Source organism: Harpia harpyja, chromosome 10, assembly GCF_026419915.1.
Source record: "Harpia harpyja isolate bHarHar1 chromosome 10, bHarHar1 primary haplotype, whole genome shotgun sequence".
Classification (NCBI taxonomy): domain Eukaryota; kingdom Metazoa; phylum Chordata; class Aves; order Accipitriformes; family Accipitridae; genus Harpia; species Harpia harpyja.
The window spans coordinates 2,940,322-2,967,213 of record NC_068949.1 but is presented as its reverse complement, the minus strand read 5'-3'; the positions used below and the strand labels follow the sequence as shown (position 1 = coordinate 2,967,213).

Genomic DNA, 26,892 nt, shown 5'->3' with positions numbered 1-26,892 from the left:
AATTTTAAAATAACAACAAAAATTGGCAAGCACGGGGGAGTAGGGCAGGAAGCAAGGGGCAGGAAGGGGAGAAAGATGAGGACAAGGAAAAGAAATGAGCTTTGTGCTCCAGGGCATGATGAAAAACTTGCCATCAAAGGGTCATTGTTTGCAACACCCACAACTCCCTTGCCAAAACCCAGTTTAGGAGCTGTACACAGAACTGTCCCTTGAACATTGTACTGGGGCATCGTGGACAGTGCTGTCCAACAAAAAGGGCTTGTAACATGTGTGGTTTGATTTTTCATTGCAACAGGAATGTGCTTTGATCTGTTTCCCAATGCATTCAAATGATTCTTGCACAGAGGTCTCTTTCCTGTGGTGCAACATAAGAAACAGCTGTTCAAAACAGAGAATAGCAGAATTAAAATCTCCCTTTACAAAGAGGGTTTCCAGCAGTTTTGCAAGTTTCCAAAAGCAGTTCAAGCCCAGTATAGACACCATTGCTCTGCAGAAGCAGGGAATGCCTACACTGGTTTAAGCTTTGATCCTCCTGCCTAATCTGATAACAAGAAAGTTGACTACTGCCCGACTGCTTTTATGGGTATTTGTGAACTCCGCTGGTTTGTACAACTTGAGCAACAAGAGAGATTTCCAATGCACCTGCCTGGTGGAAGCCAAAGCACCACAGTGTTTTCACTGGAAAAGAACAGGCTTTTACCTCAGAGCCCCACAAGAAACACAGCTTTAACAATTTTCCAGCCTTGGCTAGATCCAAGCCTAAAATCACATCCCTGGCAATACTTGGTACAAGACGCATTTGGAGACTATATTAGTCATGGAGGTAAGGGACAACCTGCTCTCCACACCAGCTATAGATGAGACTTCTTTAAGACTGAAAGCCTGAAATTTTAATGTCCCTTTCATAAAAACTAGCAACTTTTTGATGCAGGTTATCAGCTGTTTTAAAAGAACATTGTCTTGGTTTTGGCTAGGATAGAATTAATTTTCTTTCTAGTAGCTGGTATAGTGTTATGTTTTGGATCTAGTATGAGAAGAATGTTGATACCACACTGATGTTTTCAGTTGTTGCTAAGTAGTGTTTAGGCTAAGTGAAGGATTTTTCAGCTTCTCATGCCCAGCCAGCAAGAAGGCCGGAGGGGCACAAGAAGTTGGGAGGGGACACAGCCAGGGCAGCTGACCCAAACTGGCCACAGGGGTATTCCATAGCATGTGATGTCATGCTCAGTTTATATAAAGTGGGGGGACTTGGCCTGGGGGGGATTGCTGCTCAGGAACTAACTGGGCATTGGTCGGCATGTGGTGAGCAACTGTAGTGTGCATCACTTGTATATTGTAATTCTTTTATTATTATTGTCATTTTATTGTTGTTATTATTACCATTATTATTTTCTTCCTTTCTGTTCTGTTAAACTCTTCTTACCTCAACCCACAAGTTTTACCTTTTTCCTTCTGATTCTCTCCCCCATCCCACTACATGGGGGGGAATGAGTGAGCAGCTGCACGGGGATTAGTTGCTGGCTGGGTTTAAACCATGACAAAGGTGCAAAGTGAAACACTTTACGAAAGACCAGCACTGAGCTTACACACACAACACTAGTTTCGTTCCTCTAATGCAGGTGATTTATGATATAGTCTTGACAGAAACAGTTGTGCCATCCTGATTTTTGTGAAACTCTACTTCATCTTTTACATAGGTTAAACTGGATTCAACTAATGAGCACCCAGACAATTTTCTGTTTAATGTTGCTTATTAATTCTTGTTAATATTATTTATTATATTTATATTAATAATATTATCTTGTTAATATTATTAATTTTTGTTTATTTTTATTAAGTTTTGTTTATTAATTAATTAAATTCTGCCCTAGAAGTCTGAGATTCTTCTGGGCGCTTTTTACAGTAGGACTTAAGACAACCATCCAACATAATTTTTGCAGAAAGCACTCCTTAATGCAACTACTCTTCACCAGCTTCAATACAAAGTCACCTGGCTTAATTTGTGGCTGTTTAACCTGAAGGCTGTTTAATTTGACCTAGCTGACTTTGAAATTAAGCAGAAAAGATCACTGCATGATGCATTCCACTAGGATGAGATGACACAGCTTTCAGCATATGGAAAATAAGAAGCTGATAAGGAAATGAGGGAGAGGAAGGCAGTATCTTACGTACTGCAGCTGTTCCTAAACTGGACGAATATATTCCATGCCAATTGCATTCAAGTTTTCAATTCCAACTGCTCTCCAAATTTATTCTGCCTTCACAGCAGCGGTCTCAAGAATGGGGATAATCTGGGGCACTTATAGTCATTCCCCCTATCTCTTCCTATAGTACCTATCATTAAAAACTTCGTATTTTTAAAGCAAACATGGCCCTGACTTACGTCACAAGTACAAGTGTCCAGAAAGTGAGACTGGTTTAGCAAAAGGCTTATAAGAAATCTGGGTTAAGTGACCGAACTCACCATCATTGAGGAACTCAGCAGCGAAGGCCAGGCAAGGAGGCCACTTCCTTGTGTAGCATCCAGCTGGCTAAGCGCCTCCTCCTGCACCTTCTTGCTCAGTATCCACCTTTCACTTTCTGCAATAAACAAGGCAAAAACCTTATTTCCAAATTAATTCACAGCTTTATTTAACACAGATTCTTCCTTCCTCCATTAACTGGTTAGTGCACTATACACCAAATCAACCACAGATTTCTTTGGTAACTGTGGAAGCTGCTACAACCTTAAACACCATCACAGGTAGTTTCCTCCTATCTACCTGTTCCATTCCACCTGCCTAAAAAAGGGAAGATGTACTTTACACAGATTTTTAGGTGCTTGACTGCACAACGTCAAAGGTGATTCTTTTAATGCACGTGGGTTTTAGGTTGTGTCCACTTACAATGATACACATAAAACATTAATTGTTAGGATGTTGCTATTAATACAACATCTAGCTCCAAATATCTACAAATTACAACTTGTATTTTCAGGCCAACTCTTACAATAAAAATAATATTTTGTGAGGCACAATTAAAACTCACTACATTTGACAAATGTGATCACTCCATAATCACAATCTGATTATATAGAAATACAGAAATATTATTGACATATAAAATTGAGATCCAATATTCTCAATGTGCTCTAATTAATCAGTTTGCAACAGCTTTTTATTGTTGTCTAGTAAAGTTAGCATTTCTTTTTAAAAAGGAAGGTTCCTACTTAGTTTTGCAATGCATCCAACACATTTGAAATTAGAAACCACACACTGGGCAGAAACAAAACGTGCGTCAGTAGTGCAAAGCCCAAGGCTACTGCCACACCACTTTTTCTGAGCTGCTTTTGAAATGAGGGTCCTGCAGCTGCAGGGAGATGCTGCAGGAGCTCCTGGCATACCAAAGCTGGTGCAGGTGTCATGGATGAGTGGTCAGAGAGAGGCAGTTGGCAGAAATCATCTTCAAGAGTGAGCTGCATCACCAATTATGGAATTACGTTTTGGGTCAGTAATTATAGGATGCAAATTTTTGCTTTTAAGATAATTACAGCTGCAAAGCCAGGAAGGCCTTAGCACTGCTACACCTTGCATCTGATAATTCAGGTCACTCAGCTCCTGGACCTCATCTTCACTGCATGTTTTAAGTGGCGTGTTAACAGAGCTCAGTGAAGACTATTGATGAGCTATTAGTCAACAGGTAATACTGTTTAGGGGCAGTATGGGATCCAGGTAAAGACTCACTATAATTAGATGATTAGAAACAGCCAAGACAATGCATGGATCATCCCAAAGATATTTCATAGAATCATTTAGGTTGGAAAGGGCCTTTAAGATCATCGAGTTCAACTGTAAACCTAACACTGCCAAGTCCACCACTAAACCATGTCCCTAAGCACCACATCTACAGGTCTTTTAAATACCTCCAGGGATGGTGACTCCACCACTTCCCCAGGCAGCCTGCTCCAATGCCTGACAACCCTTTCAGTAAAGACATTTTTCCTAATATCCAATCTAAACCTCCCCTGCCGCAACTTGAGGCCATTTCCTCTCGTCCTATCTCCAGCCACTTGACAGAAGAGACCAGCACCCACCTCGCTACAACCTCCTTTCAGGTAGTTGTAGAGAGCAATAAGGTCTGCCTTCAGCCTCCTTTTCTCCAGGCTAAACAACCCCAGTTCCCCCAGCCACTCCTCGTAAGACTTGTGCTCTAGACCCTTCATTTGTTTTGATGTCCAGCAGACTGCTGAGACACCAAAGCAGCTTCCTTATCACAGCAGCTTCCTGGTTCCACGGAGTCAGATGTGCACTCATGGATAATACTTGTTTATTGGCAGATGCACCTGAAGTACGTGAATTTTACTTCTACAACCTTATTCCTTACTCTGTCACATAAAGCTTCCAACTGAACCCTTGCACTGCAACATATTTCCCCAAGGCCATTGAAATAATTCTTTGACGGTCTCCAAGTAAAATAAATTAAGCCACTGATGAGCAATTCAGTGAGCTAAGCATTAATAACGTAGACCAACTTAAAATACATTTATGGTTCCTACTGGAAAGAAATGGAGTTGTAACTTAAACTTTTTCATTCACTGTCCTGAGAGAGTGAGTGAACTCTATATGGGTGACTGGATTATACTAAATACAAAAGACTCAAGCCACACACTGCAGCAACCATATATCGGTTTGGAAACATAGGTTTGATTTTAAAAAGAAACTCTTACTTGCGGCTTAAAACTTTCAGTGGAGATTTTAATGATTACCACACACCTTTCCTGAGAATCTCTGTAATCGATAGGCAGGAACATTATCTTAAGTGTGATTTTGGGGATTGTTACCAATGCCATAGCGTTAATTTGCAAGTTGCTACAGAGATTAAGTCAAACCCACCCCTGGTCTACCTCTGAACACAGAGCCTTTATACATTCCCCTCTTTTCCTCTAGTAAGAAAAGAAAGAGAGGTCATTTTTTTGTATCACAGCCATCACAAAATGAAAGCTATTGGCTTTGCCATAGATTTAAAGGGCAGCAGTGCAACCGCTGCCAAACTTCATTCATAACAGCAGAATTCAAAGTGGCTAGGTTACACCACAGCCCTATGGTACAGCCTGTCTCTATAATTAAGAGAGCTGGCTGAAGACCTTAGCAATCATCTCTCTACATCCTACCTTGCTGTGGGATAAGGCAGCACTCAAAATCAACACACACAGACTTACTGCCAGGGCTGGAAAGGCAGACTAAGGAAGATGACATGATAACATGCCACAAGTAAAGCTGAGAGAAATGACAAGCTGGTATCCAAAAATTTAAGATAATTCAAGTATGTTTTTCTAGCTATAAGGAAACATACTTCACATAAGTTCATTTCAACTTCCATTAAAGAAAGAATAACACATGGTCTTGAGCAACAGGAGGAAGGAGACTCAACAGTTTAATAGAATAGCAACGTTTTAAAGAGGTAAAAAGCCCACCATATTTCCAAGACAGTATCAGTCCATTTAGACTCGCCTGTTCAATGAAGAGTTATCTAGCAGCCTAGACATCTGTCTGAGGCAGTAATTTGCCTGCCTATTCCAGGAGGCCTGCAGGAGTTCTGAAAGCTTTTTATGGACATATTGGATCCTTCCACCCCTAGAGAATATATTTATCACTTTTCCTACCCTGCTTTTCAACTGCAACCTCAAATTTGCACAGGAACAAAGAAGTCTGTAAATAAATGCTCTGAAGGCCTACCTGAATAATGCATTTCGGCGCACACACATGGAAAGAGCAGGGCAGCGCTGCAGCCATGTCACTCCAAAGGCAAAAGAATGGGTGCCAACACAGCACCCCTTTCCCTCCCAGGGCCATACAAGAACACTCTGAGCTCAGCAGTGCCCCAGCCACTGTATTAGACTATCATGCCCGAAGCAGAGAAAAGCGGTATTCCAAAGAAATATATATAGAGAAAGTATAATACATATATAATATTAAATATATATAGGATAAAACTGTAGAGTAGAAATCAGGGTCCCTGAACAAGCAAGGAAACAGTTTCTCATGAGGAGAGCCTAAAAGTTGCATGAAATGAGTGTTAGGGTGAGGAAGAACTGGTATCCATGTGGAAAAGAGAACATGCAAGAAACAGTTTTCAGTGAGATGGCAAACTGGGATAAATATTTATGATGTGCAATTTATCATACAGCAAACCCATCACAGAGGGTGGGAGCATGTGAGAGGACCAAAAAATACTGACTGAGCCTTAAGGTAGCAGAGTAGCACTGTAGAGTGGCTAGAGCTCCCTTCTCCCACGCTAACACTTTACAAAGCTATTTTAAGAGTAGGCAGCTCTTCACACCACCCGATTACCTACAGTGGCTTGCTGAAGCAACTGGAGGCATACCCACAACATCCTCATTCAAGCATTCACCTGCCAGAAAAGCTGTGTCAGGTGAGCTATAAGCAGCAGCTCGTGCCTATAGTGATTTGTAACAAGTGGGACACAAGTAGCCCTGCCACAGACTGTAGGAGGCTCTTCATTAAAAGTCTTGTAGTTGGATTTAGAGAAGGGTTCACATCTGTTCTTGCACTACAGACATTCATCAACTCTCGCTTAGCCAGGGTACAGTGAATTTGCGTCACAATGTCTGAATCTAAGGATTAAGTAGCAGGATTTATTTTAGGCATACATGGGCCAGGAGAGGACCAGAAAAGCCAGAGGAAGGGTCCTTCACGCTTCCAGAAAAGCCTTTTTCAAGATGTCAAGTGCACAGTGAGAGATTTTCCTCAGCATCCCTCCATAGGAGAGAAGTGTCAAGCACAGCCTCTCTTTCCTGGCTGAGTCCAACAGCTCACACTGTGGTTTGATTTTCACAGGTGTTAAAACAGAAAACAACTAGCCATGATGGTCACTGTGCTCTGGCATCTGCTCCCAGGTTGATCTTTGTCTCTTCTCAAGGTCTTGCTGAGTGTGAGCCCCAACATACGCCAGCCTGAGGAAAGGAGTAGAGGTAACATCCTCAACTGCTTCACCTTACGAATACTGTTCCTGGAGCAAGGGCAACCTTCCCTGTTTGCAACCTCATCATGAGAGGCTCCCAGGCAGGGCATTTTCTGGATAAAAAGCTCCTGCATGACACCTTGCTGATAAAATCTGAGGCACAAGAGGAGTTATTCAGGACCACAGAGCAACCTGCTGACAGAGCCAGATGAGTGCAGCCATCCCTGACACCTGCCTGCTAACCATTTCCAAGCCTTCCTCTTCTGCCTGGTAACGGCCAAGGGGAAAGAGACATTTGTGCAGACTTTGTAGGGGAAAGTCTTAAGCCAAAATAAAGGTAGCTCAAGGATAAGTGTGGGAGATTTGGGAACAGGGGAGTCATTTCTTCTTCACAGACAATTATTAGCCATGAATCATTTACAAGGAGGATAATGAGACACTGGAGAGAGTGATACTGAATTAAAAATGATGGTCCTGATCTTTATCCTTTTCCATTTTTCCCCTTAATAAAATTGCATGGGATTTTCCTAGACAGGAGAAGCCCTTGCTGCTAATTAGATTGTCTTTAAACATTTGGAGGTAAGACTAAAATATTTGGAGAACTAACGCACAGGAGGAGAAGGCAGGAGAATAGCAAGCCCATACCAAGACTGTGTTGTTTAATTTTTTTGCAACTACAGAATCCATTCCTACATGAAAAATACAGTTTCAGGCAAATATTAGTGTTATGCATTTTTATGGGAAACCAAGACCAAAATATCTTGAATCAAGTAGTTTGAATCAAGTCAAATTGTTTCTGCTTGGTGGGATGACATGAAGAAATTCTGCTTTGAGTTAGTTCAGCTGTGAACTGTCATTTCTCAACAGCTGCAGGTTGGAACGGCCACATTCTCCTATCGCACCCACAGGATGAGCTCCTGAGCAAACTTCAGTGCTTTTTCTCTCTCCCCTTCCTTACCCCTACAGTAAGTTTTCTCATGGTCAGGATATTTCTAGAGTTGACCAAAAACTTCACACAATATTTTCTTTTTTCTTGCCTAGCCATCAGTCTGTATTATGGGAGATGGGATCTGTTGGCAAGCAGTGATCGAGTTCACCCATATTGCTGCTACCAGAGACGGCAGCTTGGCTGAAGTAGCTCTAATTTAGCCATAAGCAAAGCCAAAGAAGTCAATACTTTAACTTTTCCCAAATCAAGCTTTTAAATGTTTTAACTATTTGGTAAGATTTAGAAAGAAAAAAATGCTGAAATATCTCAGTTTTCTGCAGAATGGTAATTCCAGCTTTTGCACAGCTCTGCACTTTACTACCAATGGTTTGAATTACAAAACAGGGCGTGGTTATCATCTCCATCCAAAGCAATCAGTACACACTTGATCCAACATATTAATCTGCTACTTTTAATCTTCTTGGTCTTACTTGTTGCAATCCAGAATCTTCCAAAGTACTTATCTGTAAATGTATCCTGAGTGGTAAAAAAATTATTCATTTCCTCCATTTTTCCATACATGTTGAGCACTAGAAATAGAGACAAATCTCTTCAAATTATTGTCATGAAGGCTAGTTTAACAAATACTTTCTTTCTTAAGAGCTTTAGTTTGCCCTACTTTTTATCATTCCGCTTTTCAGGCATCTTATTCTGCGGCCAGGATGACAAATACCTGCATGCTTAACCCTCCTTCCCCAAAGTGCCTTACCTCCAGTAAGTGACCATTTACTGGGCCCAGCACTGAGTTCACGAAAGCCAACACAGAGACTGAGCCACTCCCACCAGCACTGCATCAGGCTTTTACTGCAGCTGCCTGCCTATACATAGTTAATAAATGAGATTCTTATAAACAGACAATAGAAAACCAAACCCATTCCACTTAAATTGTGTTTGGGGATGGGGGAATACCAATCAGTTTTTTCCCCCCCAAACATACTGTGCTTTTAATCATTTCCTTTCATGGAGACTGCAGTAAGTAAGGCTACCACACAGATGCTCTGATGCATAGCTCGCAGCAAGCATGCAGATGAGTAAGTAGTGGTTCTGAGCTAGTGAACAAAGATAAGTCTGCAGTGGATAACTCAGCTGATTTTGTCTGATAGTAAGAATGACAACATGCAACCCAAACCATAAAATCTTCATTCTTCTCTAATTATTTTTAAAAGAGATTAATGGAATTTTTTTTTCAGCTTTAATAAGACTTCTAGTATGCTAAGATGTAGTACCTGCGCAACAAGTTCCAGCTCAGTGTGAACTTTTATAGCAAGCCCAGAAAATATGGGTTTATTGCTTAAATGCTGACACAATCATAAATCTGATGGAGAGAACAGCACTGCTATAATTTCTGATACAATCCTATCAATATGGTTAGTAGATAGAGGTTGCACCAAGAATTTTACTTTTTATTTTCATTCACCCTTTCTAACTTCGACTTCTCAGGGGTTTCCTGTCTCTTACCTAGCTTTGTAAAGCTGAGCTACGAAACATACCTCTTTGCCTATGGTGTGCTATTAGCAATAGATGATAAAATATCAAGTATTCCATGCTGCAGTCAACTATCGCAGAAGCTAAAATCATTGGATAACAGTTATTTCAGGGACAGCCTTGCACACGTGCTGAGATTAAATTAAAGAGCAAATTTATTAGAACTTGAGAGAAATCTCAAATGAGATGAGAAAAGATGCAGGAGATTCTGGCTCAGTTACACATGCATGAGCTACTAACTTGAAGCTCATGAACAAAAATAATCTCCAGAATTTCTCTCATGCAGAAAGTCTGAGTAGAATAAAAATACTTCTCTAAAACGTACATAACAGAAACAGCATGCTCATAGGAGGACAACAGCCACATTTCTAAATGTGCTATGATGGGTCTAACACCAACTTCTGAAAGTCTGTGGAAGTTGTCCAATTTCACCACTCTTCCCTCCAAAGATTACCATGCAGCTGCTGGGCCACCCACGGCGAGGACTCACTTGAGGCTGAGGCAGAGGCAAGCTCTAGGCCAGCAGCCATGGGCAGACAATAGCCGTGGACAGCAGCTGGTTGTCACACCGCTGAAGACCTACCACTTCCAATGCAGGACTGCAAGATACTGCTTCAGATCGGCTGCCCTAGAACAAAGTCAAGACATTATGTCCTGTCTGTGGAGTCATGGAGATGTGCTAACACAACCTCTGAAGTCTGACCTGAACCTGAACTGCAGTGCTCCAAAGTTGGCTGAAGCAACATCTGAAAATATCAACTTATTTATGAACAGTCCCTAAACTGGTGCAGCTATTCTCCAACTAGCTCAGGGCATATGCTTTCCTCACTTTGCCTGCCACTTTTGGAAGATGCAGACTAAATCCAAAACAAGCCAGAGATGTTAAGGAGACACATCGCTACTAGGAAGATTGCTAGTGGCCAGGTCAGAGCAGTGTCTGCAATGTGAGCTGGCAATGCTGCTACCCCGCTAAACTGCGAGAGAAACACATCAGGGGCTGCTCCTTTTCCGTCCCCAAACTCACTAACTTCCCACCCCAGGAGGAGGAGACCATCCGATCACTAATAGTGCCCAAAATCTTTTGCAATATAAGCATCCAACCACTTGGCAGCGGGCTAAGGCCAGGGGCTTCTTTCAGATAAGCTAAACATTATTGCAGCACAGTATGATTAAAATAAGCATACCCTAACAACATCTATAGTGTATTACAGACCCGATTTTTTTTTTAAAGACATAGCACTTTCATTCTCTGTACGTCAAAGCAAATGGGAATGGTTATTTGACTAAAGGAGGCAGAAATGAGACAGAGATAATGAGCAGGCCATGGACAGAGCCAAACATGAAGGCCAGGTTTCTCAAGAGTGTTTTTTGTTAGGCTGCACTGTCTACAAGTGAAGGATTAACAATATCATAATGCTGATTTTCTAAGCCAATGATGCCCTTTGTGGCTCTTAACCATTGGGATTACTATCAAGTAAACTGCACTTGTCACAACCATTCCAGTCATTTTTGCATTCAACTTTATAGCATGCTAGCACAATTCTGACCCCCCAAAATTATAATGTTCTTTGAAAGGGAGCAGTTAAAGAAAAATCCAGTTTTCAGTTATACCCAGCTATTGTTATACCAATTCCATCACAGTGACAGTTCACTGCAGTTCCAGCTTTTTCCATTGTTTTCTACCATATACTACAGCAAAAATGCCCATTACTGTCATTTTGATACAGTAACCAGGTTCATTATCATTCAGCTATGCAGAATTCATTATAAATTACCTACAATTACCTTTGCAGGATGAAGGCCAGCTAGTGGCAAGTGAAACCAATTCTCAGTGGAGGGGTGAAGCGGCACTTCCCAGAGGATGCAGCACAGCACCTCCCGCTCTCACAGGGAGTTTGTGGCAAGATGCCCAAAGCCAAGCAGGTCTGAAATGCTGTTTTCCCTACGCTGAAGGATTTCTTTTGAAACCTCCTGTGTTCCACAAACTTGTGTATCATTTCACCAAGGAGTAGCAGGTCCCAGGGAAATATTTTACTTGAAAACATTGGGTTTCATAATTTCTAAAAACATTTTCCTTCCTCTGTCCCCAGGAAGTTGGGAAACTTTCTGACAGTGGTCCAGCTACAAAGTAACAAACCACATTTTTATGCATATATATTTATATATCTATCCCAACTAAATTCTCTGTTTCACCAGTTTATGTATGATGATTGCTTCATAAGCAATAATTTCCTCTGCCTTTATCCACTTTCACTGCCTAGTAAGGGGCAATTAGGCATCACGTCACTTCACCCTCAGCACTGAGTTTTGGAGAAGCTGCCAGTGTACCCATACAAAATCCCTCCCCGCTCCTAGGTTATGGACAGAGACTGAGATCAAAACTGTGCTATTCCTGCACAGTTGCACAGGACTCGCCTGAGCTGAATCAATTCCTACACCACAAATGCCAGCAGTGGTTGAGGGTGAAGAGTCAAGACCAACCTAAGGTTTTCTTTTCCTTAAGCTTTAAAAGAAGAACTAGTCTCCTGTAATCTTCTAGCATTTCAAGTGCTGTGAGCTTCTCTCCCTTTTCTTTGCTTCATTTAGAATTCACATTTGTCTCATGCTGTATTTACACCAGACTTTAACGCAAATCAAATCAGCTTATCTGCTGTGCAAGGTTAATGCATGCCCTGTAAACAGAAGTCTTTTGAACTGGTTAAGGAGCGAATTTTTGAGACCGTTCTTTATCTTCCTGCTCTTGATTCAGTCTTAAGGTGGCATTTAGAAGCAATGATTGTGACTTATAAGTAGTCAGTGGTATTTAGCTGGCAATTTCCCCTTATACTCAATGATTGATGTATTTATTTATTTATTTTTAACCTTGGGAAACCTTCTCCCCTTTGATTGCTCCCTGCAGTAAGTGTCTGCCTGGCATGTTACTCTGATCCCACAGCAAAACTGGTTCAGTTTCCGCCGCCTTAGCGCTGCCAGCACACCTCCACCACACCAAATGATTACATTTCTAATGCAATTGTTAGTTTTCAGCTGTCAGAACAGTCTATGCAAAGTCATTTGAAGACATTTTGAACTTAAGGGCTTGAACTCTTCACTCCATAGCTTCTGCTGCAGGGTTCATGTCTATAAATAGAGACGTTGATGATACCAGCACCCCAAGGTCTGTTTCCACAAATGGTGAAGTTTTGCTGCTAGGACAATTCTTTATTCTCGTATTGTCTGTCTTGTTTTGGTATCTGTGGGGTAAATGAACGCTATCATTCATTCAGATTTCTTCACTTTGGTGTAAACTTCTTGTCTGAAGATTTCTTGTTGTCGTTGCCTTGCTTTTTCTCCGCCTCTTTTGAGGATTCCTAAGTGACAGAAAATTGCAGGCCTGTCCCTCCTTATACCAGTTTTAGTCTGTTTCTTCCATCAAGGTGACATCACTTGCAGATTGTACAGAGCACAAATAACAAATCTAATTGAGAGCAACAATGCCATCCCATTAAAGTTTAAGGGCTTCTAACAAAGACGAGAGAAGGCATTCTGGGCTGACCTTAAGTGCGTATAGTCACTAAAATGACACGGCTGAGAATTGTTTTCTTGTTTATATTTTAGCTTTTGCACAGAGGGCTTGCGTGCCTATCACAATGCTTTGCCAGCACTGTCCTTTTGTAGCACATCCTCCTGCCTCCTGAAGCCTGTGGAGCTGCAGCAGCCTCGCCTTTGATGGTCCATGTGTTTTCTCTGCAGTCCGCTCCACCTGAAGGTCTGTCCTTTGCTTTGTCTCCATGTGAAATTTGTGCATCCTTCTGCAAGTAGTTATTCTACTTTAGACTTCAGCCAGTTCAGGAGGATGGAGACGTGACTGAGAGGAGTAATTCAGCCTGTGGTAGAGAGATTTTGTACTGAAGAGTCCCTTTCACAGGGACCGGGATCACGGTTACTCACATCCCTGGCATCAGCCACAGATGTGACTGCCAGGTTATGCTGCCACTTTACCAAGCTGGTCCCTGGTGAGCCCTCCATCCCTCCACATTATTTGGCAAACACGCTATGCCCTGTAGGTGCTGATCTGCCACCTTTGCCACCTTTAAGAATATCTGCTATTTCTGCAGTGGGTTTTTTTTCCAAGGATAGATGTATCTTCTTCTAGCTCCTTTATTCCCCGCTTCCTGGTCTGCTAATCATTGTGTCTATACAGATCTTCTTGATACTCCTTCTAGCTCTCTTCCCTGCCTAGATCTTTACAGAAAAAGTGCTATATACATACACACACATGTGCTCTCTCAAACGCACCCCACTCCCAGTACTCCTGGGACTCCCTGAGATCAAAGACTTCTGGACCCCGTCACTCACCCATCTAGAAAGAAAATCCACAACAACGGGGTGGTAAGTGGGCAGCCACCCTGGGCATCCTCCCTTTCCTTCCCGGTGGGTCTGCAAAACGTCTCACCCCCAAAGAGCTCTGCCTAGGTGCCCGTGTTTCAGCACCAGTGAAGCCACAGGACCTCCCCTGCCTGTCCTGCGCCAAGGCTGCACCTCTGGGAATGAGCACTTACAGCATAGCCCCATTTTTCATTACTTTTCCATAGAACCTGGACTATAAAAAATGCTGTGTTATGCCAGTTCTGAGTCTGTGTTACAGTTGTGTTTACACACAAGTAAAATGAAATTGTTATGCACATGTGTCATTCTGGCTTCCAGTCAGGATATTTCATTCTATTATGTCCTTTAGGAGTTGTAAAAGGATCATTATTACAAAATTATATATATCAAAACATGGCTAATATCTAGCTGTCCAAAGCAACAAAAAATAGTAAGATCATTACAGAAAGGGAAAACAAAAATATTTTTTAAATATCTGAAAAGAGGAATTATACTTTCTTAGTAAAGCATATATGAGGCAGTAAAACCCTTCTGCACTTACAAATTTTTAGGCCAAGGACTTCTCTTTGAGTTCAAGACCCCTTTTTTTTTCCACTATGCCTCCTTCTCTCCCTCCCCTTTTTTTCTTCTCTCCATCTATGAGATTTGGAAATGGCAAGATATCATTTTGCTCAAATAAGTACTTAAGTTTATAATAATTTTCCAACTTAAGTTTATCAACATTTTCCAACCTACATTTACTGCTCAGTTACCAACTAAACCTAAAGTTTGCTCAAATTTAGCTGGAGATGAAACGTGGAACAAAGAAAGTGGAAAAATGGGACAGAAATCTTTTAACAGTTGCTGGCCCTGAATACAAAAGCTATTTCTGGACTGAGAATAAACAGAGGACCTAAAGAAACCTTCTATGCCCTGGTCAGACAACAAAGAGAGTGGCAGAGAATAAGGAAACCCATCAGTCTCCCAGCTTACTTTTTAGAGCGTCAAGTGACAAACATCTATGGCAGCAGCCCCATAGCCCACCAGGCACCCTGAGCACCGTCACCGAGCTCATGCCAGGGAGTGAGCCCCAAGAGGACAGCAGGGATGGCGGTGACCAGGGGAACAGCCAGAGGCAGCACCTGTGGCTGGATTTTGTGGTGTATGTATGCTGCTAATGACACGCTCACCTAAGGTGATAAAATCAACTATTTGTGGTGGCTTTCTCATCTATTTTTTCTGTTCAAATTATATGTTTGATTTTGGTTTTAACTTTACAATAGATGACCAACAATAAGAGTGAGAAAATACTGTGAGATAACTATCTGTGGACGGTAGAGTCGTCTTGTACAGCTGACCATACTGTATGCAAACCCAGCTAAGATTTCAATGTGTTTCCTTATCACAACTGTGCAGACAGTTTGCCAAAGGCTACTTTAATTTTAAATACAGAACCATACGCTTGTGCTATATTTATGAGAAATATTCTTGTCATAATGCATCTTTACATTTATATTTAGCACCACAAACTGTAGAAAATAATTATAGAAAAAAATTTTAAGCCTGCATTTCTCCTTGAAATCCTATCTCTGCAATGGAAATAGTTCCTTGACAAGGCAAAGGAAAGGTGGGTGTTTTCAATATTTTCTGCTCTCCTATTTTTAGCTCTTTAAAATGTTTTCTTGTGGGGTTATGGTTGGGAAGATATGGGCACAACTCAAACAGCAGATATTCAGTAGCTGAAAAATAAGAATGAAATCAAATTAGGGAATTCATATAATGAAAAACCTGTATTCTGCTATATATCTCTTCAAGTTGAGAAGCCTAATGATCCTAACCCATGTCATTGTTACTAGAACTTCTAAGATTTTTTCCCAACTTGTTTTATTTATATCTACACTAGCTGAACGGCAGTACATCAGGATAAATCCCAGGCTCACTGCCATGAGTGGATTAACTTTCCTAATTACTGATCAATTTTTCGTTCAGCTCATTTCTCATTCTAGTACCCAGTGATTTCCCTAGTTCACACAATATGGCCTTTAAATGCCAAATCACAAGTAGATGGGAAAAAAAGGCATTTGATAAATCTGAAAGCTATCCATAAAAACACTAGGCAGAAAGTGACTGACCCACCAAATTGCCCTCCTCCCTCTCCATTGCAGAAAACAAGCCATGAGGACCCACGTTCTAGATACACATTTTTCAAGCTAAGACGATCCAGGAGAGATACATCAAAATGGGCATCCAAAATAAAGGAAAAGGAGCTGCAGCCCCTAAAGCTGCCGCAGCGGGCTGTTGCTTCATTGCAGCTTTATCCCTCTGCCCCCTTGGCTACACAGAATTTCCTGGCAAAGCGGGTGCCGGCCCCAGAGACATGGACCCCTCTCCTAACTTGGGAGGCCACCAACATGTGGTGGGGTGGCTCCTTCCTGCTTGGAAAGGGCAGACAGCTGCCTAATGACAATGCATGTTAAATTTTATAATGATTTCTTTCAAATGAATAGCTTGCATATGCATAATCAGGTATTCTAGCTCTGATATGCATGATGATTAGGATTAATCACTTGGCTGATAAATTGGACCAAGTGAGAGCTTGCCCTGTAGTAAAGCTACATGCAAGAGCTGGCTATATTCTTTACTGCTGTTCTCCAAATTTAATTAAGATGTCGCATACACTCTTGGAGCTAGGGATTATAAGCAAAGTTCACATTGTTCAGCAGTAGTGAGCTGGACGAGAAAAGGCAGAGTCTCTCCATCACCATGCATGGTGTAACACGGGCCCTTGATTATCACAGCCATTTAGGTAAAAAGCTGGAGGGCACCACTTGCACCTGAGCAGCTGTACAAGCTGGAGTCATCTCAGCAGCCTGAAATGATTGAAGAGAGAAATACTCTCCTTTTCATTCAGCTTTGGTTATAGCTCAGTGATCTGATTTCAGAGTAGGAATACTTTGGTGGCCATAAACGGGTGCCCTAAAAACACAGGGTAATTATCCTTCAAGTTTTATTTTGTGTGGACATAATTAACCTCTTGCTGGGATAGCCAAGTGGAGCATCTACTCCAGCATCTTACTCTTCTGAACTGATTTATAGAAAGTGCTGTGGAGGAAAAAAAAAAAAAACCTACACAAAAAACCCCAACCCACCAGGAAAAAAAAATAAAAAATCCCCAAACCACCAAAATCCCTCAGCATGAAGAATATAGACAAATTTACCTTTGTTAAATTCAACATATAATACAGGCTTTCCTTAGTACTTAAAAAAAAAACCACAACAAAACAAAGCATCTCTCTTCAGCTCAACAAATAAAGCACGTCATACATTTTGAAAGGCTACACTGAACATCCACTAGCATTACCAAAAATCATTGTCCCAGAACACTAAATTTTCAGCAGAAAAACCATCTACGTCAGAAACGTTTTAAACCTACATTAGAGAACAGGAGCTACTACATGTTGTCAGTTATTTCTCAGATATTTTCCAAGGTTTTTGTCTGTATTCATTATATATCAGTTTACTCAAACTTGATTGTAGCATTTTTCCTTTGTCAGTGTAAGTGTTCTTTTTCTTTTGAGGATATTAATGATCTCTAGCTGGTCATTTATTTTAGAACTATGATTTCCGCTGTTGTTTTCATGAGAAAAATTTAAATTAGCATTTTCTGAGAACTGTAAGGTCATTTTGATAGTTTGTGTTTTCTTTAAAAATTGTAAGGAGAGATGAGAGATGTGAAAAAACATCTGGTTAAAATCAACCATGCAGCATGGTAAGCAAAAGAAGATCTCACCTGAGAAAAATGAAATTCCCATATACAAACTTTCACTTAACTTGGTTAATTATAAAGCATGGGTAAGGTTGCTAAACAGGGCTTCCTTTAGGAAGAAAAGAACAAAATAAAGAATACGAAACCAACTACTTGGGGGAAAAAAACAGTTGCAGTCCTCCCTCCCGGCATGCAGAGAGGTTATCAGAAAAGATTTAAACTAGGACTGTTGTGGCTGTGTGAGAAACTAGGCATTATGGCCGCTGTCCTGTTCACATTTTGGTAGCTCTCAGAAGCACAACCAGCTGTATTTAAAAAAAAAAAAAAAAAAAAGTTTTAAAATGCATATATATATACACACATATATACTGCCAGCATGCCTAGTTATTCACACAGCTGGAACAGTCCTGGTTTTAATCTATTTGGATAGCCTCTTTGCATACAGGAAAGAGGGAAGGAGCAGCTATCCTGTGTTTTAAGAGTGCTGTAAGCTATTAGCTCCAGTAAAACTGCCTGCTGGTCAGTGGAGGAATATTTTGCTCAGCTTCTTTCCACACGGGTAATACCAGAGTACCCAGTCTCTCCCTCCCACCAGCTCTCTCACAAGCCTCTGATGCAAGAAAAGGCAGGAGCAGCAGAGTAGGACCATAAGAAAAGGTCTTTTTGCATGGGCAAATTGCATGGGCATCCGTCCTTCCCACCCTGCAGCCTTCCTCTTGCACATCCCGGCAGGACTGCCTGGGCAGCTCTCCACACTGAAAGAGCTGGATGTCCCTGCATAGCACATGTTAAATATGTTACTGCAAATAATCAATACCCTGAGAGATTAAAAAAAAGGATAGAAAATCACTGCTTAGAGCCAGTAAGACATTAGGTCCAAACTCAATTTACTTTTTAAATTAGATTTCTCAAATCCAGCAAGTCTGCATTTTGGCCAGCTCTTAAACCCTGGCCTTTTCTTTTCACCTGTAGATTATCTTACAGAAGCCAGCCAACAAAAGCAGCAGACAGCAATGCTGCTTCTTCAGTTTGTAAGCACTACAGTTTCCAATAACTCATTTATTGATCACGGAAGTGGTAAATGCCTGTCTATCCTTGAGAAGAGAGAACAACAACACAGAAATGCTCACAAAATGATTAATGAGATAATACAGTCATCTAACTAAAGCTATAGCAACTCAGAATATTTACATGCAGTCACAAGATGAATGTACCCTTCTTTATGAGACTCTTTTAGCTTGGCTGTAACACTGCGACCTGTGAATCCCAACTTTGATAAATTAACATCCAGATCACAATCCACAGCAAAAAGGATTTGAAACAGCAGCAAGGGGCCAGGTCCTGAACATAAATCAGCCCAGTTTCTTGGGCTTCAGGAGCCAATATGTACTAGGCAGAAATCCTGCCATTAGTAAATTACTCTGGAGTTAAACATAGTATATGCCATTGCCTGACACCCAAAGAGCTATTCACGTGTCTAGGTAAAGCACTACTATTTCCACTATACAGCATTTTACAGATACCTTGCATGCACGAAGTTACAAAAGTCACAGGGCAAGTGAAGAAGAGAACACGGATTTACAAATTACGGATTTATCTTTTAGTATGGACAAAGCACTCCAGGGAATATTTCCTTCTTGGTAGAAAAGCTAGGTAATTTCACACATAATAGAGAATGTGAAGACAGAAGGGCTCCAAGTCCTCCTTTCTTCAAAAGCAGCGCAACAGTGCAGTGCAGAGGAGGGAGGCATTGCCTCTGCTTTGCTGCTGCCTCGGCTTCTGATATCTGCTGGAACTCCTGAAGGAGCTCCAATTTCACATTTATAACATAAAATGAGTAACTGGAATGAGCTGAACACAGAAGCTCTGCAGTAATTTCCACCTTCTTTACCCCCAACACTTCAGCATGCAAGAAAGCTTAATAAGAGCATGTATTTTCCTAATTTTTTTTTTAATTTTTTTTTTCATTCTTTCATTTTCAGGTCCCTTCCGATGTTTGTACCTTAATGATTTTGTCCCTTTTCCATTTCCACACATCCCTATCATGTGCTGAATGGAACTCTTCCATTTTTTTCAAGGTCATAAAATAATCTGACTCTCCAATCAAAAAAGATGACTGAAACTGACCTCAAATGCTCCTAATGTATACCATCCTCCTAGTCTGACTTACCGTGATCATGTCCCTTGGATAAAGTTCTACATAAAACGATCTACAGTGTGATATGAATAATGTGACTGAAATCCTTTATTGCTGAATGGTGGAAGGTGACAAGGTTTTCCCTCTTCTCAACTATCCATGCTGTCACTTCACACTAGTGGAGTTATGTCAGCATATTGCATCACTGAAATACACTCACAAATACTCTGACTTCAAGGCATTCCTTATTCTCCCAGTCCTGAGGTGTTTCCTGGGTTTTTTAGATGGTTTTGGGGCAGGAGGATGGGAGGGGTTCTTTTGAGTTTTGTGGTGTTTTGTTGGTGGGTTGTTTGGGGGTTTGGGGGGTGTTGTTTGGTTTTTGTGCTGCCACATGCCCTAGACCTGCCTGAAACCTCTGAACAAATGTATTTGTTTATGAACTATTAAAAAAAAAAAAGGAACTTATATAAATGTGACATTACTACTAAAGAAAACTTCCTCCTTCACAAATGAAACCTAATCATAGTCTGTCAGTGTACCATATGGATCTTACATATTTGTTTGGGCTCCTTTTACTTATTTTTAATCTTTAGTCAAGCAGAACTACCTCCCAGGATTTGACATTTGTACTAAGGGATGGTAGGATCTTACTTATTTCACTTTAAACTAATCATGCTTTGTTCCATTTGCTGCTTATGCAATGCAAAATTGCATCCAATACACACCGTGTCACATTGTTGAGTGTTATCTGTAATTGTACATTTTGCTACCTCAGCATCTCCAGTAAAAACATGTTCCCTAAATCATATTTATATATACGAGTTACAGTGCAATGAAGGAGGAAAGTGTCTGTACTTTAAAAATTATCTTTAGAACTTTGTTGGAAAGGATACCCAGAGTGTAACGTTCCTACATACCTCTATGATTCAGTAATGTAGCTGGGCCATAAATTAATTCTTAATGGTATTTTGCTAAATTGAAAAAAAGACAGTTCCATTACTACAGACCATAACCTAAATCTCTTGATACAAAATGACTTCCCATTCAGTTATAAAGAACTGAAAGACAACATTTAAGCTTTAAAATGGGAATATATTTGGAAGATATCCCATTAAAATAGTAGCATTGATAGTGCTGAAAGGAATCAGCTTGACAAACCTTTCCACAGACAACCAGTGGTACCTATGTATATGCTCTTTGGAATTTCACTAATGGCACATACCATTACATTTTGTAATTTAAAATATATTTGTACTAAGATATGAAGCACTGCAGAAACTAGATTAGCGTAAGAGAGTTTCTCCATATATATCCTTTACTGGAATTAAAGGTAGCAGATACAATATATGAAAGTGTGTGCTTGAGATTTTGCTAAATCACCACTGCCATTAATCTACCTCTTTTGCATCTTTTGACATTAGATATAAACATAGTTCTTGAGGAAAAGAGGGCAAGGTAGAGGAAGAAACTATGCAGAGAGCAGCTGTATTCATATTTGTCTGGCCTTTCCTCCCAGAAGTTGTGCACTGACTGCTGAGAGCTAGTCGTTAATGGGTAACTGCCAATATTTTCAACACGTCTATAGATGTTAGAGCCAAGCTTGAAATCCCTTGGGTCTGGTCAAAGGTTTTAGATTTCCATAGGTCAATAAGAATCACATACAGTACTCTGAAAATTTAAAGGGGTCCAAAAAACCCCCCCAAACCTCAACACCCCCCCAAAAAACCTCAACACCCCCCCCCCAAAAAAAACCCCAACTTCGTACACTTTCGAAAGCCTGTGTGCAAAGTTAGAGGGCAAAAATAGAGCCCAGGCGTTGGTAAGAAAGACAGCAGTGCTGTGAAGTGCTTTGGAGTTACGGAGGGCATAGACTCAACTTCTGAGCCTATTCAGAAGCAGCACAAATTTTTTCAATGCACAATGGAAGCAACTGATAACAAATGCACTCACTTTGAGTTGCTTAACAAAATGTCCCATTTAATAAAGTTTCTCCTATCTTAAACTCCAACAATATGCAACTGAGGAACTGCAATGCCTAGTGCTAAGTGAAGGCACTGACATACAAAGCATATGAGAAACTTGGGGGAAGCATGACAGTAAGCAAGACATTTTAATACCAGGATTTAAAAAAAAAAGGGGGGGGGGGGAACCCCAAACAACCAAAACCAGAAAAGATAGGAAAATGAGCTACCTGTATTGTAGTATTGTATGCTAAGGAGAGGTCAGGGTTGAAAGAAATTAACACACTAATCATCTCAGCAAGTAACACAGAATCCACGTACCTTGAAATGTCTTGCCTGAAACAGCAATATAGGATTGGGTCTGTACTGCCTTTTCGCTGTACAGGGTGGCTACACTAACCACAATATGCCAGGAGATATCAGAAAGGGTAGTAAACAAATTAGCAATAGGGAGGCTTCAGTTACTGTCACAGACTAGGCAAACATCACACTGCGACAGGAAGCAGCAAGGACATTTGCTCAGATGCTGCCAATAACTGCGTGAAGAAGCTTGCTGGGAGATCACGTGCAAAATGCAAAACCCTACTTGGTCATAAGTAGGTATAGGTCAATTAGAAAAGCACAACTAGAAACAATCTCTGCAGAAGTGACTGCAAAATAGTTAGAGGCAATCTCCTGCAGGAGTCACAACAATGAAAAAAAGAAAAAAAATCAAAAGGAAAAAAAAAATCCTGTAGTGACACTCAACATCAGGAAGGCAGATTACATAAAAATTAGGAAACGTATTAAAAAGCAGCAAAAAATGACATTTTAGAGATTTGAATGCTGATAGACAGTGGTGAAGACTGCTGAAGAGCAGCATGCTGCAGTCACTGGGCCAGTGCAGACTACCCATTGAGAGGAGCTGGAGAACAAGCAGAGGGGAACCAGATTAGCTGAACTGCACAGTGAGGGGTTATTAGAAGGAAGATGACAGACTTAAAAAGCTGAAATTGTGTCAAAATGAAGAAAACATTAAATGGTACATGGTACCATTTAATGGTACATTAAATGCAAACCCACAGCAAGACAGGCAAAAACTTAGCCAAGCAAAAAGGAAACAAAACTAATATGAAATCCTTCTTCAGCAGAAGCACCAAAGTCTTAACAAGGCAAACCAATGTCCAGAGCACAAAGAGCGCTCAAAGGACAGGGCTGCCACAGGGAAGCTGACGAATTTCTTTGCATTAATGTTCACTGTGGAAAAAACTGGAGAGATCTGTCTGGAATGGAAGCAACTGCAGGATGAGATGTCGAGTAAGTGGACAAAAAGAACAACAAAACCACTAGCACTAAAAAGTATTCATGTGAGTATTCAGGTGAAGTAGAAAATGTGATTTACTAAGTAGGTAGTCTACTTGCTTTAATCACTTTGGTATGTACCAGAAGGTGGGAGGTGTCTATACTAGATATAAAAATAGGGGCTGGGGTATAATCAAGGGAATTATAATCCTAATGTCTATACTGAGAAAATTAGCAGAAACTGTGATACAGGTTATAACCAAGGAGGTCTTGGCCCTGCATGCAGTAGATAAAAAAGTTGTAGTGCTCACTGAGAAAATAGCTGGTAGATGCTAAAAGCTTACGAAGGCTCACGTTTATGGAAAATACTCCTGTTAAAGGTTAGTAAATAGATCGAAATCACATCCAGCTCAGGGAGTCCACAGAGATGCATGTAGCCGAAGGCTGGTAATACATATTTGCTTGCTACGTTTTCACTCTTCGTTGCGTATCTACTTGGAGCCACTGTTGCAGATGGGACACTGAGCAAAATAACTCTTGCTCTGACCCATTAGGGACAAGCTTTTTTTTCTGGCATTAGAAGAGCCAAGCTGGCAATGAGATGTACAAGTCAAATTCAGAAAGCACACCAGACACCCAGAGCTTCCTTTGGTGGCAATACTTACTGCTGGGTTCTCAGTGCTGTGCTGAGCCCTCGTGGTCAACGTGGGACTGAAACAACAGCTAGCTGCCTTTCCAGCGTTGGCCCTAAATCAGACTGGTCTACGTTTAGCTTGAGAAGGCATAAAAATATCACAGCCCTGATATTTACGCATAAATGAAGCTCCGAGTTTATTTCTTGCTTTCCTCCTTTTGAAACAAGACCTGTTGAAATGTTTTGGAGTCCATCAGAGAGTAGACCCCATAACCTTAGCATATTGAACCAAATCTTGTGAAAAAAAGTGCACTGGCATTAAATTTTTAAAATAAACTTTCATTTAAAAATGCAGAGTGAGAAAACCTGGCTACATGTTAGAAAGCAATTTGTATGAAAATAAGGAAAAGGAATGCAAGATCCTTAAACTAGTATTCACAATGAGAGTTAGGAAGGTCAACATAATTCCAATTAAAATACAAAGATCACGGGCACAAATAAACCAATTCTCTATATTACTAGTCTTTTCTAGTTTTTAGGAAGTCTTTATTAATAAAAATGAAAGCAAATAATAATTGAACACAGAACTGGCCAAAAAGAGTAGAAACAAACTAAAGCTGAAGGAATCAGCTCACTGCTCCTGTGACGCTAATGAGAAATTACACCCTCTCTCTTTCAACAGATTGGGTCTTAACACTGCCTAGACAGCCGGTTGGGGGTGGTGGGGGGGGTTGTTTGTTTTGGAGGGTTTGGGGGGGGCATGGAAGGTGGGGGTGGGAGTTGTAATCGAATTGTTCCACTTTCCAATGTCAACTCTAGGCAATCAGCTTACTTAAAAATTGTTGAAAAGACTGTTTATGCCCCAGACCTTCAGCCAGAATAACCATTTGTAGAACTAACTCATAGTAAGAATCAAGGTAAACCAGGTCCCATTTTATGGAACGTTTTTGCCTTTTTCAGGGTGACATTACTATGTTTGCACTGAATTCCCTACACAAAATTACTGCCAGTTCAAGATCAGGAGAGAGGAATTACAGGGTAAGGGACAAGCATTATTCATTGCTCTGGTGCAGAATAGAAAGGAGGTTGCCTCCTTGCCTTGAATTCTTAATTATTTACAGGAAGACAGGTTTTCTCTATTTCAAAGATATTAATAACTAAAATAATCAAATATTACACATAATGATTTACATCATGAATTACTCATATTTATATTTTAAAAGTTTCTCGGTGAAGTGTAGAGTCAAGCTCAAGGCCAAAAAATTAAAATAAAATAAAAATCAGAAAGCTCAAAAGAAGAATCCATTACCTCCCTCTAGTTAGTAAAGACTCGCATGTTCCACTTGGGCCCTGATGGCTTCCTCCCAGGCCATGTACATGATGGCGTGAAAACAGATCAGACAGTGAAGACAGAATGGCCACATCACACCAGAGAAATAATCACTGTTGATTGTGGTGAACAACTTGATGATCAAGAGTCATCTAAAGCTTTTAATTAAAAATGAATTGTGAAAGTTAGTCTTTCCCATCAGCAAAGTACTTTGAGCTATCTCTGCTATGTTTCTTTACCGTTCATTTCAAATAAGGCAGGAGTAGAAACAGCAAGTGTAGTTTCACATGGGAAGTATCACAGTGCAAAGACTAAAGAAAATACTGCACCCAAAGGAGGAGGGAGTTATATAGAATTTAAAGTGAGTTAAATTTTGAAAGAGGCGGCAAAAAACAGCAGAGGAAAACAGAATACACTATTGCTATACAACAGTAACTAGGGTTGCTTTTAAAACAGTAACAAACAAAAAAACTAAAAACAAACAAAAAACTCAGAAATCACCTAGCTCCAGAGTTAGCTCAGTTGATACTAGAAACCATAAAATAAACGTATATGCATACACACACAGAGATATAAACACAAAACATATATACAAGGCAGTCTAGGAAGATCTTAGCAGAATTATTCTTGATCAAAGTAAGAATACATTATCTCCTGCAGGAAGGCAGGAGATCCAACCACACACATCTCAGTGTCAGAAAATGGGCACAAATATTCCTTTTAATTTAAAAACTCTTGAAGTTGCAATTAAAAAAAAAGATTTTTAAAAATTTACTTTATTTTCTAGAAGCATCAACAGCAAATCCCTTGCAGTGCCGTAGAATACATCCTGGGACTTCCAGGCACTTCATAAAAATGCACAGTTGATTAACCCTGCATTACAGGCAGTAAAGCAGGCTCTCATTTAATAGGCAAGGAAATTGATATAGAGGAAGGCATAGGGCAGACTTTATGTTTGAATACCTAAGTGACTTCATATGTCATTAACCCCGGTGACTCGCATCATCGCCAGCAATGGCTGCTCAGTACCTCTGTGGAGCCCAGGTGCATCGGGGCTGGTCCCAGTGCGTTCACAAGGGAGGCTGTGGTTTAAGTGACCTCTTCAAGGTTACATAAATCTGGCTTCCAGGTCTGCTTTAGTCACAAGACCCATCTTGCTACACTGTTGGAATATAAATGAAATACATGTCAAATATCCTAATGGTTTTACTGGCTGTCTTGCCAAATGCGTTTGATGGTCATTAAGTCCTAAGGGGGACTTTTTTCTTTTCTGTATAATGGAGATGAATAAAAACGTGGTCTTTATATTAGGAGTTCTCTTAATACAGGGATTGACGGGGTGGCCCTACACAGAAGAAGCTATGAAGAATGGTTACTAATAGGACTAATTTTAGGGAACAATCTAGAAACAGAAAAGCCTACATAAGCTACATCATTATCTATAGGCACCTGTTCTAAGCAGCTCTGTATACTGATCTCATAAAAAGGATCAGAGCATTCAGTTTTGTTTTTCAGAAACAGAAAATTTAAAGCTGCCCTACCAAATGTAGTAGATGATTGAATAACTGTTTACTGCTTTCTTAACTCCCAGCTTCATATCCACAAAACTGATTTTTAATATAGCACCGCATAAACAACAATGAACTCTAAATTAACATCAATGGCTTTTTAAAGTGCTTTAGAGAACTCACTTTGGTGAACTGCTTTGCAGCCGGTACAAGCAGTGTCAAAAATTAAAACATTACTTGTTTCATTTTTTCTGTAGTTGGAACACTTAGCTCTAGAAACACCATTTTGAAGACTGCTTGTACTCTATGTGACCTTGTCTTTGAGGCCTTACTGGCAGATAATTTTATGCCACCTAGCTAAGTCTTATTACGTCGTAATTATGCTGTCACATAGGATCTCAAATGAAATTAATGAAATACTATTAACCCAAGACTAGAGCTGTGGGAACTAGCAGAACTCTTCCTGTGAGCATTTGCTTTTACTATTAAGCCCCA

At 40.5% G+C, this 26,892-nt stretch overlaps 1 long non-coding RNA gene across 1 annotated transcript in view; it reads right to left on the bottom strand.

Moving 5' to 3' along the window:
• Positions 1-270: 270 nt before the first annotated feature.
• LOC128147360 (uncharacterized) overlaps positions 271-26,892 on the bottom strand; it is an 82,539-nt gene continuing 55,917 nt past the window's right edge. Inside the window, exons 2-3 of the long non-coding RNA XR_008237008.1 lie at positions 2,465-2,580; positions 271-378 (exon numbers count right to left, since the gene is read on the bottom strand). This is a non-coding gene — a long non-coding RNA (uncharacterized LOC128147360). The remainder of the gene's footprint in view (positions 379-2,464; positions 2,581-26,892) is intronic.